The sequence below is a fragment of the Triticum aestivum genome, chromosome 1B (genome assembly GCF_018294505.1).
Source record: "Triticum aestivum cultivar Chinese Spring chromosome 1B, IWGSC CS RefSeq v2.1, whole genome shotgun sequence".
NCBI lineage: Eukaryota > Viridiplantae > Streptophyta > Magnoliopsida > Poales > Poaceae > Triticum > Triticum aestivum.
Genome location: NC_057795.1, coordinates 477,601,745 through 477,620,579, shown reverse-complemented (window position 1 = coordinate 477,620,579; position 18,835 = coordinate 477,601,745).

Here is an 18,835-nt window from a genome sequence, read left to right as displayed (position 1 = left end):
TGCTCTTCATGGTCCAGTACAAGCCCGCTGTCTCTTTCGGCCTACTAAAGGCCTACAATATAGTTGGGCCATATGTAGCCCAAACTTAGTAACGTCCTGTTAATGACCCGTGAAATAAATTGGGTCCACCTGTTGCCCGCTTCGATGTCGGCCTGTTAACGACCCGGGAGGTAAGAGGGCCGGCCATTAACTTCCGGCCTAGTAACGGCCCATTAACTTAATGGTCCCACTAAAGTTCATACATGTCTTTAGGCCAAATTAGATAATTTGAGCCCATTACGACGAGCAATTATGCACAGGACCAAAACCGATAAAGCAAAGGTATGACATACAGGGAATAACTTTGCACATCCAGCATATATTACAGGAAATTACATCCACTGGGCAATCAAAGATTGATGCTAGTGCAAATAAATGAGCAGAACCTAACCATCTACAACGTTACAATCTGCAACCTCAGCACAGATGACGCCCATAAGCATGTGGGCAAGTTCTTGCTGCTTTGCTACACTGTCTCTGAAAACATTGATCATTTGTTGTGTCGCTCGACTCTGCACCTCTGATTCATCCACCATTTCCATCATTGCTTCAGCCATTAATTGGTTCACAAACATACATTTATTCCGTTGCATCCGAGACAGAAGATACTGAACAGATTCAGATGGCGATTTTGGCAGGCTTGTATTATTGATAGTGGAGAGTGACTCGACCGCAACATCATAACATAAATTAGGACGGGAACCAAACACATTAATCATGAGTTATTGCCATATTACCTGGCCTAGATTTACTGGAAAGAAACAATGGGGTTGCCTTGCTGTTTTCAGAGTTTGTCTTCTTATCTTCAGCAGCCTGCACAAAATTAACACACTAGCATTGCTATCATTGGCCAAGTCAGATAATAGGAAAGCAACATTGACACAACGAATGTTTGGGCAACTAGCCTACACCAAATTAACACAATATGGCACAACTATCATCAGCCAGGTAAGGTAATACGAAAGCAACATTGACACAATGAATGAATGGGCAACCAGAGAAGCACTACAATTCAGTAATGTGCGTGATATGAGATAGTACATTCATGCAGCTCAGTATGCAAAACTACCAGGCAGTTTTCCTTACAAAAATCAACATTGGCGCCTTTAACATTTTGCTACAACTAATTTTAGATCAGATAAAGGTTAGATTCACGCCGATTAACAAAATACATGCTGATGTAAAAATATAGTGATATACAACAGGTACTTACATCAGCATTGGAGCACAGAGAATTCCCGCAAGATATTTTCCTCGAATACGATCCCAATGGAGGAAGTCTTCTATCGTTTAACCTTATTTTCTAAAAGAGAGATGGGTAAGAAACATGTAGAAAATATGATCAGAATGCTATAAAATTTCATGATGCGAGGATACGCACACGCTTCTTAGAATGGAGTTGACATTCTTTTGCTGGACTGGAGCGGACTAGTTCTTTGGCCACTGGAATCTGCTTATTATCAGTGGGAGTTGGGTTTCTCTGTGCTGGAGCAGTATCTATGAAAAATGGAGTTGGTTTATTATCTCCTGGTGTTTGGATATTTGCAAAGACCTGGTTTGTAACCCTTCAGATTCTAACATAGCCGTCTTCCCCTTGCATGCCTTATATAAAAGAATGGTGATTCAGTTATAAAACATGCTACAGCAAAGATGGAATAGGTACTAAAGAATAGAAAGGCATGACATATTGACATGTATTCCCTCCATCCGGAAATAAATGGATGGGTCTAGGCGTATTTCAGTTCTAGATACATCCAGTTTTATCCATTTCTGCGACATGTAATCCGGACGGAGGGAGTATGATGTAAGAGCTAGGGATACGACATGACAACACAGTAAAAAAACACTAAAAAACCCACTGCATAACCAAAGTATTCAAACCCACTGATATGAGATAGTACACTCATGCAGCTCAGGATGCAAAACTACTAGGCAGTTTTCCTTACAAAAATAAACATTGAGGCCTTTAATCATACATTTTGCTACAACTAAATTTAGATCAGATAAAGGTTGGATTCACGCCGATTAACAAAATACACGCTGATGTAAAAATATAGTGATATATAACAGGTACTTACATCTACATTGGACATAGAGAATTCCTGCAAGAATCTTTCCTCATAAACGATACCATTGCAGAAATTCTTCTATCTGTTAAGCTTATTTTCTAAAAGAGAGATGGGTAAGAAACATGTAGAAAATATGATCAGCATGCTATAAAATTTCATGATGCAAGGATACGCACACGCTACTTAGAATGGAGTTGACATATTTTTGCTGGACTGGAGCGGACTAGTTCTTTGTCCACTCGAATCTGCTTATTATCAGTAGGAGTTGGGTTTCTCTGTGCTGGAGCAGTATCTATAAAAACTGGAGTTGGTTTATTATCTCCTGGCATTTGGATCTTTTGCAAATGCCTTGTTTGTAACCTTTCAGATTCTAACATAGTCGTCTTCCCCTTGCATGCCTTGTATAGAAGAATGGTGCTTTAATTATAAAACATGCGACAGCAGAGAGATGGAATAGGTACTGAAGAATAGAAAGGCATGACATATTGACATGTATTCCCTCCATCCGGGAAAAAATGGATGGGTCTAGGCGTATTTCAGTTCTAGATACATCCTTTTTTATCCATTTCGGCAACATGTAATCCGGACGGAGGGAGTATGGTGTAAGAGCTAGGGATACGACAGGACAACACAGCAAAAAAACACTAGTTGAATGTAAAACTGTATGCTAGCAGAATACATACAGAAATAACTAAGGCAACATACACGTGTATGATTGCGAAACTAAGATGGCATTGCAACAGAGCACTAGAACAACACTTCAATGTAAAAAACATGGTATGGTAGACAGATGAAGTACATACTGATGAATAATAATGCATAAGATATTTAGAAGCATGATGTCCAAATTAAGCAGATGGCATTGCGATAGAGTAGAATGACAGTACTTGAATTTGAAAACATGTTATCATGTTTTGAATAGGTACTGAAAAACAGGAAGGCATGACATATTAACATGCATGATCAGCATGCTAAGAACATGGCATTGCAATAGAGTAGATACACTCCAGGACATTATATGCATGTTGTACCCATATCACAGGCCAAGTTAGAGCAAGGACCTTGTGGGGTGAAGAGGATTCATCATCTTTCTGCAAGTCTTCTGAAAAACTGCCTTTATATGTTCCATCATATTGGGTATCATTGACATCAAGTTTATTGGCCTTTACATTGCTCCGTGAGGTTCTTGTGGATATATCAATGTGTGCAATTATATCTGACATGCATGGAAGATAACTAGTAGTTAGATTTATGTAATGAGTGACTGTAGGAGACGACATAAATAGTAGGACTGGGGTTAACTAGCAGCAACATGTCTCATAAACTAAAGGGAGAACACAAATGAAAGCTACAGAATATGTATCGTTTGTTCTCGAGATTAACTAGATGGCACAAAAAAGTATTAAAGAACAACATAGGTAATACTAGAAGTGGTATAATACTATAATCACCAGCCTGTGGGATAACATTGGCTGATGGATGATAACTATGGAACATCGTCACCTAAAGAACAAGTACCTTAGCTGAACTATGGAACATCGTTAACTCCTAAACAAGACCCGTAAGAGATCGGCATGAATGTACAGTGTAATGTGATGATCTATTTTCCATGCTTAGATGAATAACAAAGCCATAAATGTTGCACACAAGTAAGATGACGGTACAACCTATCTGGCTGCCATCCATAGGAGTGAGCATCATGTGTTGACTTGTCAATGGCCCTGCAGTTGTTGTGGTTGTCCATGTCAGGCACGCGCATTCGATGCAGAGAACTATTGAGTGGGGACTATAGCTCCCTTCTGGTGTATACTTCCCTTCTTGGAGCAGCTGCGGTGAGTCGAAAGACGGTGTGTCTGAAGATGCAGATAACGCATAATGTTAAGAACGAAATATCTCTTTGATCTGAAGAAATACACTAAGAGATCAACAGCAAGGTACGAGAGTGGTCACACGTCTGTTGACTGAAGACTAAATTGGGGTCTCATGATTTTATTTTATTTTGGTACTGTCCAATCTACGCCAGATGGCTTGATGGCCGTCTTGTGCCTCCCGGCTGACACTGTTCAGAATCTTCCCCGAAGAGCCAGCGACCAACGGCAGAGCAGCCTGCCTCTGCCGTCCGTGGCCCTGGCCAAAACCCCGCTCCCCACCCCACCGCACTGTCGTGGTTGTGCCGCCCTCGGGCCAATCCACAAAGACTCCCCGTCATCCAGATCTGGTGGCGGCAGTACCTTCAACCCACGCAACTCTAAAAGATAGCCATCTAAGCACTGCTTCCGTGGCGAACTTGTGGCCCCGCACCCTTACATTAGACACCAGCCAACCGGCAGCCTAGGAGCTCCGCCGCCTCGAGGGGTGCTGCTTCCCATTGGGAATTGATTGGCCCAGAATAAAAATTCAGACAACTGACGTCTAAATAAAGTGATTTGAGATGAGGGTGCGACCTATCTGGTGGCATGGTGAAGTAGGCAGGTCCAGCTACCAAGTCGGTCAGGCCAGCACGATTGCGGTGGCGACCGGCGGCAGGGAAAGAGCGATGTCGCAACGGTCGACGGCTACGGGGAAGCAGCACCAGGACTCTGGACGGATCCGAAGTTGGAGCCGCTCCGACGCCATGAACAATGGCGGGGTGAATCGGCTCCGGCACAGTTCAAGCAGCCATTGTCGAGGCAGCACCAGCAGCACGGAGTAAGAGGCACACGGCCCAATGCACGACGGCAAATGGATAGCGTCTCCGGCATTAGGGAGGAGGGCGGCTGTGAAATTGGTGCGGTGGGGGGCGCCATGGGGGGTGGGGCTGAGGTTTCATGGCTCGGGAGAAGGGAGCTTTCCGGGGAGAAGGTGATTTGGCACCCACGAGGTATGAATGGGTGTGGGCGGGGGGGGGGGGGGGGGGATTGGGAGGGGAGTGGAACCATGTCTTACGGACACATTTGTTTGAAATGTGAGGGGGAGTTACACTTCTACCCTAGCCTATAGGCTTCTCGGCTTGGGTCTGTGTACTGAGGGTCGGGGATAGTAGAGTAACTTTGCTTCTCCCCAAATAGTGGGCGGGAGTGGTTTCGGGCGAGGAGGGCGTGTTTTGAACTATAGTGGGCATGAGCAATTTCTGGCGAGGAGAGCGTGTTTTGAAATAGTGGGCGTGAGCTATTTCAGGCGAGGACAGCGTGTTTTGCCGACCATGGTTTATGAATTATTCGGCACATGTCATTTCGGCCGAGGAGAAGGCGCGCTTGGATGAAGTTACGAACCTACCCTCGATGTACAACGGGCCAATTGATGCGTGTCCCACATAGGATGGTAATTTCGCGTCTCCCATTTATTTGCTCGGGCGAATTCCACCAAGCAGAGAGGATGTTTAACGGTTCATTCAAATTTTGGGAGAACGAGCATCCACGTCTACCTTACCAAGTCGATTCGAATCAAATTTTGAAATATTAGCTTGCCACTTCTTTTTTAGATGGAGAGATGATGCTCGGGAGTAATGTGTTTTTACATGCTCGTTGCTAGCGATTTACTATATGACAAATAGTTGACCCACTCAAAAACGTGAATCGAACCCAAAATGAAATACCACGATTCAATGAAATAGCTCGTTCAGTAGGTCAAAATAGTGAACTAAATTCAAAATTGAACACCTCAATCGAGTAGCATGTTGTACAGTATTATAGTACTCCATGAACATGTTGGAAGTCAAATTAATGAACTTGTTTGATATACGCATATATCCGTTCATGTGTGGATTGCAGACAACATGTTCTCCAATTTAAATATTTGAATGCAAGTTTATATCGAAACATGGTTTATATCAGTCTTTGATGCATAAAACGCGACCCCCCCTCTCTCGGACTCTTGTTCTCTCTCTCTTTCTCTCTCGCCGACAATATTCAATTATGTCGCATGCATCCGACACAAAAACCTTGTTGGTCCCTCTCCCTTTTTCTCCACCTCTCTCTTTGTCGGAGTAAATGACCATGGGTAGCCTAACCGTCTCCCTTTGGCCCTCAGAAAAAACAATGGGCCGACGGAGCCTTGAAGCGCCCAAGACATGGGGCCGCCTTCTTCCGGCCGGCTATCGCCTAGGCTGACTAGCGGAAGGCGGCCCAGTCGTAAACTATCTCTGGGGGACGCCACAACAGGGCCGACTCCAAGAAAGCCGGCCCATGAAGGACCGGCTCCAAGAAAGCCGGCCCATGAAGGACCGGCTCCAAGAAAGCCGACCCATGGCAGGCGGCCATGGGCCGCACCCTATAGTCAACCCCCCATAATAGTGACGAGATGGGCCGTGGCTATAGTGGACCCTGCCACCCCCGAATCTCGGAACAAGCATGGCTACAGTACGCCATACAGGGCGGACATCTCCTGTCCGGCAAGGCACTGTTGCCATGCGAATCATGATGCCATCCACGACGGGCCGCTGGTACGGCCCAGAAGCGACGGGCCCCTACGGTCAGAGAGACATCCGAAGGCGGCCTGGCCTCCTCTAGCCGGCCTAAGACCAGGCCGGCTTCCTGCAGCCGGCTTGCTCCCCTTCCCGGGTCGCGCGCACCATTAAGCAGACTGGACGAGGTAAGGCTACAGTGAGCACCCGCAAGAAGGCGGCACTGTAGCCATGCTTACCTCGAGAAAGCCCTCGTCATCAGAGGCGAGGCGACAGTAACCAGCACCCGACAAGACCCCCCAAGCGGTGCGGTCGGCCTGTCGACTAATGGGCCGGCAGCTGGTGGGACCCACCAGTCGGCGGGCCCCAGAAGCCGACGGACGTAGACGCTGACGGCCTGGGCCCACGCCCAGGCCGGATTACCATTGTACCCCCGGGGGGTAGGCCTATATAAACCCCCCGGGACACCCATGCAAAGGGTTGATCTCAGAGAGTTTTAGACACTACCATAGGGAGAGAAGAGAGCTAGCCTTGCCCTTCTTCCTCCTCCCATCGAATAGCTCAAGGAGCCTCTTGTAGCTTCTTATCGGTCTAGTGATCATGTGGAGACCCCGCAAAGCAGGAGTAGGGGTATTATCTCCACGGAGAGCCCCCAACCTGGGTAAGATCCGCCGGCATGCATGTCTTCGCCTTATCCCATTTCCAGGCACCGGCGATGTCTTACTAGCTCCCACAATGATAAGCCATCCGTTGGCATATGTCGCACCTACCACCCAACATTTGGCTCCCACCGTGGGGCCAGGTGCACCGTCGTCCGGAGACCTGCTCTGGACGGGAACCCTCTTCCTCCCCAGCGAGCGTACCCAGCCCGGCACGCCCGATGGCGCTTGCCCCGATGCACTGCAAAGCATCGACGACGCCTGCGCAGCGAGCTGCCTCGCCGATCTTCTTGGCGAGGCTCGCATCTCCAATGAGCCCGCATCCGACGCGGGCACAGGCTGCCCCGAGAGCCGCCTCGTCAGCCTCCTCGACCAACTCTGTGTCTCCGGCGAGCCTACCGCGGACTTGGAGTCGGTCGGCTCCACCCACCCGATGCTTGTCGATTCCGACATGGCGTCGCTCGACGCCTTCCCCTCCGACATGATCGTCTTCAACGACCCTCTCCCTCGAGCCGACAGTGGCGGCAGCACCGTAACCGAAGTTCTTGTCATCAGCCACGGCATCGCCTCCGAAGAGAACGCCCGCGACACCCTGCAGGCCGCATTGCACGACCTGTCCGCCCCCATCCCAGCGGACGCTGACACTGAGGCGCTGGAGGCACGCCGCCTTGCCCTCCTTGCGGAGGGCCAGAAGATAGGCACCATGAGATGCCTCACGGAAGCCTACCAGCGCGAAGTCTGACCGCGCCGCCTTCGGCACGCCGCCTCCAGAAGGGCCAAGCCGAGTCGGCGTCATCAAGAAATGCGGCGCGGCCATCGCCAGCATGTTGGGAGTGGACCGCCCAGTCTACGCCACGCCCCTTGAGAATCTGCGCGCCGCCCAGTCGATCATTGATGAGCTAAACGGACTGGGGGCCGACGAGCTCCCGTACATGACCAGACGCATCCAGCAGCTGATCAATGCGGCCGCAGCACGGCATGAAGACGGCATCCAAGCTAGAAACCCCCCTCACTGAGAGCACGACACGACGTCGCATACGCCGACTGCGGGTGGCGCCCGAACAAGACAAGAGAAGGGGTGGCGCCGACTGCGACTCACATTACCATCGAGCGCGACGCAGAAGGCCGCCCCCGGGGAGTGGAACAACGGGGTGACCTGCCTCCTCCTCTGCCTCGCGGGGAAAGATATCCCACCCCGCCGAATGTCGAGCATCTGACTCTCAGCGGCCGACTTGGTCGCCGCGAAGGAGTCGGCGAGAATGACGCCCGCCATCAAATCGACTGCCTAGCGCGATCCCTGGCCCTGGAAGAAGAAGATAATGTCGGCCCGCCTTGTTTCGGCCCCCGCATCTGTGACGAGCCCTTTCCCAAAGGGTTCTCGCTCCCAAGAGACACGCCCAAGTACAACAGCTCCGTGAAGCCAGAAGACTGGTTGATCGACTACTCCACCGCAGTTCACATAGAGAATGGCAATCGACACGTTGCCGTGAAATATGTCCCCCTGATGCTCCAAGGCACGTCGCGCACCTGGCTCAACAGCCTCAAGCCTTACAGCATCAACAGCTGGCTGGACTTCACCGAAGCCTTCATACGCAACTTCACCAACACCTACAAGCAGGCTCCCAAGCCCCGACAGCTCTCCTTGTGCGTACAAGGGCCTAGCGAATCAACCCGCGACTACCTCACGCGTTGGGACAAGCTCTGCAACTCCTGCGAAGGGGTGCACGAGGTCCAGGCCATAGAGTACTTCACCGCCGGGTGCCGCGAGGGCACTCCCCTCAAGCACCGACTCCTCTGCGATGAGTTGACAACCCTTGATGAGCTACTAATCATGGCGGACAAGTATGCCACGGCTGACTCCTCAATGAAGACCGAGCACCGGGTAGACGCCTCCAGAAAAGTGCTGACACCGGCTCCCAAGATGCCGGCTGGAGAATCAAGCCGGCGCCCATATCAAAACGACCACAAGTGCAAGGCCCCTATGCCGCCTTCCACTAGCCGGCAGGTGGCCACAATCGAAGAAGACCAGCCTGAGGGACGGCCGGCTCCGAAGAAGCAGAAGGGCGGTAGGCCGGCATGGCAGCCGACTTTCTCCTACGAGCAAACCCTTGACGCCCCCTGCAAGTTCCACAGCGGCGCGAAGCCGTCCAACCATACAACACGGAAGTGTCATTGGCTCACCCGAATCTCCAAGGGCGAGGGGTTGTTGCCGCCTCTGCCTGCAGGGCAGCCGCCTCCTGCCCCGCAGTAGCCGGCCGCTCGGCCTGCAGTCGAAGCTATCCAAGACGAGTTCCCCGACGAGCAAGCTGCCTACATCGTGTTCACCAGCCAGACAGAAGATCAGTGCAGCCGGCACCGACAGCAGCAAGAAGTCAACACGGTCGCCTCCAGTAACCCTGAGTTCATGCATTGGTCAGAGAAGCCCATCAGCTGGAGCTGGGACGACCACCCAGAGGTGATGCCGTCTCCTGGATCCTATGCCTTGGTTCTGGATGCCACCCTGGTGACAGAGAGGCATGCCGCCCGATTCTCCCGTGTGCTGATAGACGGCGGGAGCAGTATCAACATACTATATCGAGATACAATGGAGAAGCTCAACATCAAGCCGAAGCAACTCATGCCAAGCCGGACTGTGTTCCACGGCATCGTACCCGGCCTGTCCTGCTCACCAATCGGCAAGATCAAGATGGACGTCCTCTTTGGGGACAAGGATCATTTCCGCTGAGAGGCAATATGGTTCGAGGTAGTGGATTTGGAGAGCCCGTACCACGCATTGCTTGGCCGACCAGCGTTGGCAAAGTTTATGGCTATGCCCCACTACGCCTACCTCAAGATGAAGATGCCGATTTCCAAGGGCATTATCACCATAGCTGGAGACTATAAGAAGTCTTCTGAGTGTGCAGCAGCCAGCAGTCGGCTGGCCAAGTCCCTCGTGATCGCCGAAGAGAAGAAGATACTGGATCGAGTTGTGACCCTGGCTGGCAAGCAGCCGGCCTTGTCCCCTGACCCCAAAGAATGTGAAGCTCAATGTTCTTTCCAGCCGGCCAAGGAGACAAAGAAGATACCTCTGGACCCGGCGCACCCGGAGAGGCACGCTGTCATAGGCACAGGCCTTGACAGCAAATAGGAAGGCAAGCTCGTCGATTTCCTCCGTGAGAATCGGGACATCTTTGCATGGTCCCCCAAAGACATGCCGGGCGTCCCGACGGATTTCGCCGAGCACAAGCTACACGTCCGATCTGATGCAAAGCCGGTAAGGCAGCCCTTGCGCCGCCTGTCGGAAGAGAAGAGAAGAGTAGTCGGAGAAGAAATAGCCCGGCTTCTGGCAGCCGGCTTCATTATGGAAGTGTTCTTTCCAGAATGGCTTGCCAACCCGGTCCTCGTGTTGAAGAAGAACAAGCAGTGGCGCATGTGCATCGCCTACACCAGCCTCAGCAAAGCCTGCCCTAAAGATCCGTTCGCCGTGCCAAGGATCGACCAAGTGATAGACTCCACAGCCGGATGCGAGCTGTTGAGTTTCTTGGATGCTTATTCAGGCTACCACCAGATAAAGTTGAACCCGGTTGATCACTTGAAGACCGCCTTCATCACCCCATTCGGAGCTTTCTGTTACCTGACTATGACATTCGACTTGAGAAATGTCGGTGCCACCTTTCAGCGTTGCATGCAGAAATGCCTCCTCAAGCAACTCGGCAGAAATGCCCACGTCTATGTAGACGATGTCGTGGTGAAGACGGAGAAGCGTGGCACCCTGCTGGAAGACCTCAAGGAGACCCTTGAGAATTTGCGCCGGTTTCAGATCAAGCTCAACCCGGAGAAATGCGTGTTCGGGGTACCAGACGGCCAGCTTCTAGGCTTCTTGGTCTCCGAACGCGGCATCAAGTGCAACCCAGTGAAGATCAAGGCTATAGAGACAATGAAGGTCCCTACCAAGCTGCGAGACGTCCAAAAGTTCACCGGATGCTTCGCGTCTTTGAACCGCTTCATGAGCCGGCTCGGAGAGAAGGCTCTCCCCCTCTATCGACTCATGAAGAAGTCCACTCACTTTGAGTGGAATGACCAAGCGGACCAAGCTTTCCATGAGCTGAAGAAGATGTTGTCCACACCACCTGTCTTGGCGGCCCCAACTGAGAAGGAGTCCATGCTCCTCTACATCGCCGCTACCAGCCGGGTGGTCAGCACAGTCATCGTAGTCCAGCATCCCGAAGAAGGCCGAGCTCAGCTAGTCCAAAGGCTGGTATATTATTTGAGCGAAGTACTGTCCGCCTCAAAACAGAACTACCCGCACTATGAGAAAATGTGCTATGGTGTGTACTTCGCCTCCAAGAAACTCAAGCCCTACTTTCAAGAACATCCCATCACGGTCGTATGCACCGCCCGGCTTGCCGAGATCATAGGCAGCCGGGATGCATCCGGCCGAGTGGCGAAATGGGCCATCACGCTGGCTCCGTACATAGTCTACTATCAGCCCCGCACCACCATAAAGTCCCAAGCATTGCCCGACTTCCTCGTTGACTGGGCCGAGACCCAGTACCTGCCACCGGCCCCCGACTCCACTCATTGGCGGATGCACTTTGGCGGATCCAAGATGTGCACCGGCTTGGGAGCCGGCATCGTCCTCACCTCTCCCAAGGGCGACAAGCTCAGATACACACTGCAAATCCACTTTGCCGCCTCCAACAATGTGGCCGAGTACGAGGCGCTCATACACGGGCTTCGGCTAGCCAGGGAACTCGGCATCCGCTGGATCCTGTGTTATGGCGACTCGTACTTAGTGGTTCAGCAATCATCCGGCAACTGGGATGCCAAGGACGCAAACATGGCAAGCTACAGTTTCCTCGTCCAGCAGCTCAGCGGATATTTCGAGGGGTGCGAGTTCCTTCCCGTGCCACGGGCCAACAACGAGCAAGCAGATGCCCTAGCACGAGTAGGCTCCACCCGACAAGCTATACCAACCGGCGTCGCCCTCCAATGCCTCCTCAAGCCATCTGTCAAGCCGTCTCCGGAATCCAGTTCCATCTTCATGCCGCCTGACCCCGACGCAGTCGGATCCGACTTCGGGGACCAGGCAGGCGGCCCGGGGACTTCAGCAGCTGGCTCGGGGACTACCATAGTTGAACCCGGCCCGGGGACTGCAGCAACACAGCAGGCGGAGGCCGACTCCAACTCCTCACAACCCAGCCCGCCCACCCTGGTTGCAGTAGCCATTTTGGCAGTCGAAGAAATCACAGCTCCATCATGGGCCCAGCCCATCCTCCGTTTCCTGGTAAATGGAGAGCTACCGACTGGCGAGATCTCGGCAAGACAAGTCCAACACCGAGCCAGAGCTTACACAATAATGAACCAAGAGCTAGTCAGGCGCAGTGCTACCGGAGTCTTCCAGCGCTGCGTCGAGCCAGAGAAAGGCATAGCAATCCTCGAAGACATCCACCAAGGCGAATGCGGCCACCATGCCGCCTACAGGGAGCTTGTCGCCAAGGCCTTCCGCCATGGATTTTTTTGGCCGACTGCCTTGGAGGATGCCAAGGAACTAGTCAAACACTACAAAGGGTGCCAAGTTTTCGGCTCCAAGCAACACCTGCCGGCTTCTGCACATAAGACCATCCCCATCACTTGGCCCTTTGCCGTCTGGGGGCTGGACATGGTCGGCCCATTCAAGACGGCGCGCGGCAGCATGACACATCTGCTTGTCGCCGTGGACAAATTTACCAAGTGGATTGAAGCAAAACCGATCAAGAAACTGAATGGGCCGACTGCCGTAACATTCATTGCGGATATTACAACTCGGTATGGCATGCCACACAGCATCATTACTGACAACGGCACAAATTTTGCCAAGGGAGCACTGGCACGTTTCTGCACGACACAGGGCATCCGACTGGACTTAGCGTCCGTTGCCCACCCGCAGTCAAACGGCCAAGTCGAGCGAGCAAACGGCCTCGTCCTCTCCGGCATCAAGCCCCGACTGGTCGTGCCGCTGGAGCGTTCGGCCGGCTGCTGGCTCGACGAGCTACCGGCCGTCCTCTGGAGTCTGCGCACTACCCCAAACAAGTCAACCGGCTTCACCCCTTTCTTCCTTGTATATGGTGCCGAGGCTGTCATCCCAACTGACATCGAATTCGACTCACCTCGGGTCACCATGTACACGGAGGCGGAGGCTAAAGAAGCAAGAGAAGACGGTGTCGACTTGCTGGAAGAAAGCCGGCTGTTAGCCCTCAGCCGGTCCGCCATCTACCAGCAAGGTCTGCGTCGTTACCACAGCCGAAGGGTGAAGCCAAGATCCTTCCAAGAGGGAGACCTTGTGCTCCGGCTGATACAGCGAACAGCCGGCCAGCACAAGCTCTCAGCACCTTGGGAAGGCCCCTTCGTCATCAGCCGGGCTCTGGGAAACGACTCCTATTACTTAATCGACGCACAGAAGCCGAAGGCACGCAAGAGAGACGACTCCGGCAAGGAGTCGGAGCGCCCATGGAACGCTAATCTTCTTCGAAGATTTTACAGTTGAAATGCAGTATGTATCACGCTACCTTTTGTATTAAGTATCAGACAACGGGCCCCCCGAGGAGTTCTCGGGGACTACCCTATTTTATCTATGTTTGTCGGGTATCATACCCATGGTTACCCCACCACATTTATATTCTCCGTCCGGCACCGGGTCCGATTAGTCGGCCCGGGGACTTGCCGCCTTGAGTTATGTCGAAGTTCTACCTGCAGTCAGACAAGTAATGTGCCGACACCCAAGCCCTCTCTTGCAAAAGGCACAGCTCGAAGAATCGGCTGCCCGACTAGCGAGAGTTGAAGGCGGAAAGGATGCCCACATGAAAAACGGCTAAGGACTAACGAACTTACATAACACAAGCCGGCTTCCCCCTCGCCAACCGGCTGTCGAAGCAGCCGGCTGGCCGGCTTCCTTTCCTACTATGCTACAATCTAGGAAAGCTTGAGTACTTACCTTCCCAGACGGCTGAACTCCTTACCCGGCCACAGACTGCAAAGCAGCTGTCCAGCTGGGAAGGCGGCAACTAAGGGAAGGCGGCAAAGGAAAAAAGTCGAGAGATAAAAAGCAAGTAGGAATGGAAGCCAAGCTCATGCATAATAATATGTACACAAAAGGCCTTTGAGAGGACGGCATTCAACGAAGTTTGAATACACCACCAGTGGGTGGAATTGCGCAAAGATAACAAATCTGTTCAAAGACTGTCAAGCAGGAAAATAAAAACAATGAATCAAGCCAAGGGAGCGCCCGGAGCGTCAGGAAGATTGGTTGAGACGACGGTGTCGGCTGGTGGAGTGGCCGGCTGGCGAGTCTCGGCCTGGTCATCACCGGCAGCAGGCGGAGCATTCGCGCGCGCCTCGTTGCTGGAGGCACGGTCAGGCTAAGGCTGGCTGGCTGCTTCAACATCCGGCACAGCGTCTTCGCCGTCTTCCTCCTCCTCTTCTTCGCCCTCGTCGCTGGAGTCAATGTCCTTCGCCGAGTCTTCACCATCGGCCGGGTTCAGCCCAAACCATTCTTCCGGCTGCACGACACCGTCCTCGTTCACCTCAGGAGCAAAGGCGCTGGTTTCGATGAAGTCGGTGATCGCCGAGGCGCCCTAGATGATAGCCGGCTGCACCGCCTCCAGCTCCTCATCAGCCTCCTGCCGCCAGGTGCGCAGTTGGTCCAAGTTCAGCCCAGGGTACCAAGCCCGGACGAACTCTAGCGCCCGGCGGGCACTGGATCAAGCTGCTGAAGCCTTCCAGGCCTCAAGGCGACCGATGGCTACCTCCAGCTAGTCGGTGGTATGGCTGGGGGTGCGAGGGATTACTTCGCCAGGCCAGAGGGCGGCCAGCACCTGTGCTTCGGCACGCTGAAGCCGGTGGAGCATGCGGTAGGCCTGCTGAAGGCGGGCCAGGATCGCCAGTAGCTACTCCTCAAGCGACTGGTTGGCATCCAGCGCGATCTCAACCCCAGCCTGCCGCCGGGCCTCGCGATGAGCTTCGATGGCTTCGTTGGCAGCGACAGAATAGCCAGGAAAGTACTCTTCAAAAAGAAGAAAGAAACAGAGCAAGTCAGGAGATAAACTGGCCTACAAGGAACAAGCAAAGTGAAGAAGAAGGCGGCCTACCGTCAACCAAATCCTCGACTTGGCCGTAGCCTTCGCTCAGGGCTTGCCTTGCCTCGGCCCAGCTCGCCGCCTCGGTCTCGTATTCGGCTTTGAGGGCGGCCTCACTGTCCTGCGCCGCCTTTAGGGCCGCCCTGCGGCTTTCCTCTTGGTCGGCCAGTCTCTTGGCCAGACGATCACGCTCCAGAGCCAGGGCACTGAGCTCGCCCTCCCTGGTGCGAAGGGCGGTCTCGGCCACACCTAGCTGTTGCCTCAAGTCGGCGTTGGCTCCTGCGAGTATGAAAAGAAGAAGTTAAGAAAGAAGTCGACAAGAAAGATCCGACCCGACTGCTCAGCAGTCGGCCCGAATCTCGAGGACTACACCCAGTGGGTGCGCTGACGCGCCCCCACATGAGATAAAAAGACAAAGGCACTCACGCCGGCTCTCCGTCAGATCGGCGGCCCTTTGATTTGCCTCCCGGACCTGGGAGTTGAAGGTAGCGGCGTGGAGGTTGTGATAATCCTGCGCAAGCAAAAGCAAATCAGTAAGGCAAAGTCTTCGAAGAAGTTCCAAGCCGCCTGCTCAGCAGCCGGCTCGGAACTCGGGGATGACACCCAGTGGGTGCACTGACGCGTCCCCACAGAAAAAATCATGAGCAAGAAAACTCACCCGAACGACCGCCCGGGTCGCAAGAAACTCTCGGGTACACTGCTGCAGCGCGGTGGCTTGAGCCTGAAGCCGGCTATGAACATCTTGCGCCGCCAAGTTCAGCGCGGCCGTCCCACCGCCTGGCCTCCATCCCGGCGAGCTAGCTGTGGCCGACTCCAGATCATGCGACAACGAGCTGGAGCCGGCCGCCCTCTGCGGATCCGGCTCTGAAGCTGCCCTCCCCGCACGGCGGCGAGTCAGCGACAGGACTACAAGATCTGCCGTTGCAGTCGGCTCTCCTCCCGCCGGCTGCTCAGGCGGCACCTCGGGCTGGCCGCCTTGGTCAGTCCCGGCCGACGGAGGTGGCACCACTTCTCCCTCCGGGATGACTACGTCACCCCCTCCCTCTCCATCGCCAGCGGGTCGCGGCCAATTCCCTTCGGCGGGGGCAGCGGGATGCCCGGGAGCGTGGGGCGGAGGGGGATGACGAGTTGCGTAGGCTGGCCATGCAGGGCCTCTGCCGCCCTCTTTGCGTCCTCGGCTTTCGCCCGGGCCCTGGCTGCAGTGTCGGAGTGCGCCTCGGCCGACTCCGCCGTCGTCTCCTGGGCCGACTCGGCGGCGGCTGGCCTTCGCTCCTCCGCCTCCCGCTCCTCCCACGCCTCCCGCGCGTTTCGCTCCGTTGCTGCCTGAAGCTCGGCGCGGGGGTCTATGCGACGGGAGCCCGCATATCCTCCTGCTCCGCCGACTATGGAGGTGGCGGTAGTCCGCTCAAGAGAAAGCGGGGCCCTGGTTGGCAAAACGGAGAAAGGGCTTAGAAGAACATCAACTAAAGAAAGAAAGAAAAGTGCGTAAGGACCAAAACTCACGCCGAGACCGCCTGCGGCTGCTTCACCACTTTGCGGAAGCGGGCCACCTTCGCGGCCGCCTCGTCCTGCTTGGTCGCCACCACGGATCCCTTGGGCTTCTTCGGCCGGCCTCCGATGAGAGTCGGTGCCGCCCGACGCTTCTATGCGCCGCCTCGTGTGGTCGGCCTGCCGGATGGGTCGGCGCCTTGGGGGTCGATCGCCGGCTGGCGGCGCGGAATGGGATCGGCTTCGTCATCATCGGGCCAGTCGTCAAAGCCGACAGTGAAGCCGGAGCCGCCTGTCTCGCAGCCGCCCCCCGCGGCGTCGTCGTCCAGGGCGGCCACCCCCAAGTCGGTGTCCTCGAGGTCGTCCACCTCGTGGTCGGGGGCGAACTCGTGCTCCGGCCCCGCAGTCCCGGCCGAAGGATGAAGGAGATGATTCTAATTGAAGACAAACCGACTGGTCAAGAGTCGACCAGAAAAGAAAATTGGGCAATGAAGGAAGAAAGAAAATTTACCAAGGGTGGTGGATTGGCACCAGAGTACGACGCCTTGACATACTGCCAGTCCTCGCTGAGCTTGCATTTGGCGATGTAGTTCACCATGTAAGACACCTCGTCATGAGGCATCTCCCTGGTGCTGAGCCGGCTTGGGTCCAAGCGGCCGCTCATCTGAAAGATCAGATGAGGGCGGCCCTGAAGCGGGAGAACCCGGCGCTCGACGAAGGCGGCGATCAAGTCGGGCCCGGTCAGGCGCTCTGACTGGACCAACAACTAAAGCCGGGCGACGGCACCAGCTCCAGCCGGCGTTAGCGACCTGGCACGGTAGGACCATGAAGCCGGCCTTGCAGCCGGCGGGCCGGCCACATAAGCCGGCAAGTTGACGTAATCGCTGTTCGGGGCAACGTTCTTCACATAAAAGTAAGAACGTTGCCAGAGCTTCATCGACTGGATCAGCATGATAGGAGGGAAGGGGTTGTCGGCGGTGGACCTCCTTATGGCGATAAAGGCGCCGCACGGAGCTGACACGCCCGCGACGACCGTGCCGAGCTTGGATTGGAAGAACTCCCCCCAGAGCTCGATGGTGGGCAAGATGCCGAGGAAACCCTCGCACAACGAGACGAAGGCCGACAGCAGCACCACAATGTTGGGGGTGAGGTGGTGCGGCTGAAGCTGGTAGAAATCGAGAAATGCGCGGAAGAAGCCGCTCGCGGGGAGGCCGACGCCGCGCAGGCAGTGCGAGTAAAAGATCACTCGCTCGTCTTCCTCCGGCGCCGGCGAAACCTCCCTCGCTAGTGCAAGACGGACTCGCACAAGATGTTCGCCCGGCAGCCGCCGCGTCTTGCGGAGGAAATCGATGTGGTCGCCGCGGATAGTGGAGCCGTCCCAAGAGCTCAACGTCGGGGCCATGACGGAAAGTGTGGCGGTGGAGAGCGCTCGGCGCGGAGGTGGCAAGCCCGCGGCACGCTAGGAAGAAGAAAAGAATGGCGGAGCGGGAGCACAGCGAAGGGCTATCACGGCGAGGAAGAAAAGGGAGGAGGCAGGGCGAGGGCGAGCGTGCGAACAACTACTGCTCCCCCTCCCCGCCCCTACTTATAGCCTCGCGCGGCGAAGCCGTGGAGGCGAGGCGCATGCGCGGGGGGGGGGGGGCGTGGGATTAACTGCGCCCACTCCCCCATGACCCGCAATTATCGTGCCTCGATGGCGAGTGGGAACCGCCGCCGGAAGACGTGCGGTCGGTTTCGGGCCACAGAAGATCCACGCACGGGCCGAGGCGCGGAAGTGGTGGGCCCTGGCCTGTAGCGGCGTCCCGTCGCACGCGTGGGCTGGCAGGCCCTTCCAGCCGAAGGGAGCCACGCGGTGCGCGGGTGGCGGGCGGTCAGCCCACCGCTTGGCTGGCGCACCAGCTGTTTTCCCGCCTTTGGAATTTGGGAAGGCTTCGCCGAGAAGGCACGTGCAAGGGAAGCCGGCTCCTAGCTGCCGGCTCTTCGGGATAGGAAGCTGGCTGAGCTTCTCGTTTCCCCCTTCAGCCGCGAAGCCCAACCAGCTTCGGGGACTGCTGTCGGAGTAAATGACCATGGGTAGCCTAACCGGCTCCCTTTGGCCCTCAGAAA